Source organism: Oncorhynchus keta, unplaced genomic scaffold, assembly GCF_023373465.1.
Source record: "Oncorhynchus keta strain PuntledgeMale-10-30-2019 unplaced genomic scaffold, Oket_V2 Un_scaffold_6470_pilon_pilon, whole genome shotgun sequence".
Taxonomy (NCBI): Eukaryota; Metazoa; Chordata; class Actinopteri; order Salmoniformes; family Salmonidae; genus Oncorhynchus; species Oncorhynchus keta.
The window spans coordinates 32,501-35,000 of record NW_026290984.1 but is presented as its reverse complement, the minus strand read 5'-3'; the positions used below and the strand labels follow the sequence as shown (position 1 = coordinate 35,000).

Below are 2,500 nucleotides of genomic sequence, written 5' to 3'. Positions count from 1 at the left end.
ACCTGGTCACAGAGTCAGACTGGTGAGGAACACACACACACCTGGTCACAGAGTCAGATTGGTGAGGAACACACACACCTGGTCACAGAGTCAGACTGGTGAGGAACACACACACCTGGTCACAGAGTCAGACTGGTGAGGAACACACACACCTGGTCACAGAGTCAGACTGGTGAGGAACACACACACCTGGTCACAGAGTCAGACTGGTGAGGAACACACACACCTGGTCACAGAGTCAGACTGGTGAGGAACACACACACCTGGTCACAGAGTCAGACTGGTGAGGAACACACACACCTGGTCACAGAGTCAGACTGGTGAGGAACACACACACCTGGTCACAGAGTCAGACTGGTGAGGAACACACACACCTGGACACAGAGTCAGACTGGTGAGGAACACACACACCTGGTCACAGAGTAGACTGGTGAGGACACCTGGTCACAGAGTCAGACTGGTGAGGAACAGACACACCTGGTCACAGAGTCAGACTGGTGAGGACACCTGGTCACAGAGTCAGACTGGTGAGGAACACACACACCTGGTCACAGAGTCAGACTGGTGAGGAACAGACACACCTGGTCACAGAGTCAGACTGGTGAGGACACCTGGTCACAGAGTCAGACTGGTGAGAACACCTGGTCACAGAGTCAGACTGGTGAGGAACACACACACCTGGACACAGAGTCAGACTGGTGAGGAACACACACACACACCTGGTCACAGAGTCAGACTGGTGAGGAGCACACACACACCTGGTCACAGAGTCAGACTGGTGAGGAACACACACACCTGGTCACAGAGTCAGACTGGTGAGGAACACACACACCTGGTCACAGAGTCAGACTGGTGAGGAACACACACACCTGGTCACAGAGTCAGACTGGTGAGGACACCTGGTCACAGAGTCAGACTGGTGAGAACACCTGGTCACAGAGTCAGACTGGTGAGGAACACACACACACCTGGTCACAGAGTCAGACTGGTGAGGAACACACACACCTGGTCACAGAGTCAGACTGGTGAGGAACACACACACCTGGTCACAGAGTCAGACTGGTGAGGAACACACACACCTGGTCACAGAGTCAGACTGGTGAGGACACCTGGTCACAGAGTCAGACTGGTGAGGAACACAGACACCTGGTCACAGAGTCAGACTGGTGAGGAGCACACACACCTGGTCACAGAGTCAGACTGGTGAGGAACACACACACCTGGTCACAGAGTCAGACTGGTGAGGAACACACACACCTGGTCACAGAGTCAGACTGGTGAGGAACACACACACCTGGTCACAGAGTCAGACTGGTGAGGAACACACACACCTGGTCACAGAGTCAGACTGGTGAGGAACACACACACCTGGTCACAGAGTCAGACTGGTGAGGAACACACACACCTGGTCACAGAGTCAGACTGGTGAGGAACACACACACCTGGTCACAGAGTCAGACTGGTGAGGAACACACACACCTGGACACAGAGTCAGACTGGTGAGGAACACACACACCTGGTCACAGAGTAGACTGGTGAGGACACCTGGTCACAGAGTCAGACTGGTGAGGAACAGACACACCTGGTCACAGAGTCAGACTGGTGAGGACACCTGGTCACAGAGTCAGACTGGTGAGGAACACACACACCTGGTCACAGAGTCAGACTGGTGAGGAACAGACACACCTGGTCACAGAGTCAGACTGGTGAGGACACCTGGTCACAGAGTCAGACTGGTGAGAACACCTGGTCACAGAGTCAGACTGGTGAGGAACACACACACCTGGACACAGAGTCAGACTGGTGAGGAACACACACACACACCTGGTCACAGAGTCAGACTGGTGAGGAGCACACACACCTGGTCACAGAGTCAGACTGGTGAGGACACCTGGTCACAGAGTCAGACTGGTGAGGAACACACACACCTGGTCACAGAGTCAGACTGGTGAGGAACACACACACCTGGACACAGAGTCAGACTGGTGAGGAACACACACACCTGGTCACAGAGTCAGACTGGTGAGGAACACAAACACCTGGTCACAGAGTCAGACTGGTGAGGAACACACACACCTGGTCACAGAGTCAGACTGGTGAGGAACACACACACCTGGACACAGAGTCAGACTGGTGAGGAACACACACACCTGGTCACAGAGTCAGACTGGTGAGGAACACACACACCTGGTCACAGAGTCAGACTGGTGAGGAACATACACACCTGGTCACAGAGTCAGACTGGTGAGGAACACACACACCTGGTCACAGAGTCAGACTGGTGAGGAACACACACACCTGGACACAGAGTCAGACTGGTGAGGAACACACACACCTGGTCACAGAGTCAGACTGGTGAGGAACACAAACACCTGGTCACAGAGTCAGACTGGTGAGGAACACACACACCTGGTCACAGAGTCAGACTGGTGAGGAACACACACACCTGGACACAGAGTCAGACTGGTGAGGAACACACACACCTGGTCACAGAGTCAGA

The 2,500-nt window shown here is 54.2% G+C and overlaps 1 protein-coding gene and 1 long non-coding RNA gene across 3 annotated transcripts in view; one reads left to right on the top strand and one right to left on the bottom strand.

Moving 5' to 3' along the window:
- The window catches only part of LOC127929324 (dorsal-ventral patterning tolloid-like protein 1), a 98,195-nt gene that overhangs the window by 86,869 nt on the left and 8,826 nt on the right, over positions 1 to 2,500 (top strand). The gene's annotated exons all lie outside the window — the stretch shown is intronic.
- LOC127929323 (uncharacterized) overlaps positions 1 to 2,500 on the bottom strand; it is a 6,331-nt gene that overhangs the window by 1,706 nt on the left and 2,125 nt on the right. Inside the window, exon 2 of one of the 2 annotated variants that reach the window (XR_008134428.1) lies at positions 2,003 to 2,500. This exon is cut by the window's right edge and continues 859 nt beyond it. This is a non-coding gene — a long non-coding RNA (uncharacterized LOC127929323). The remainder of the gene's footprint in view (positions 1 to 2,002) is intronic. The other variant, XR_008134427.1, reaches the window with a different exon arrangement.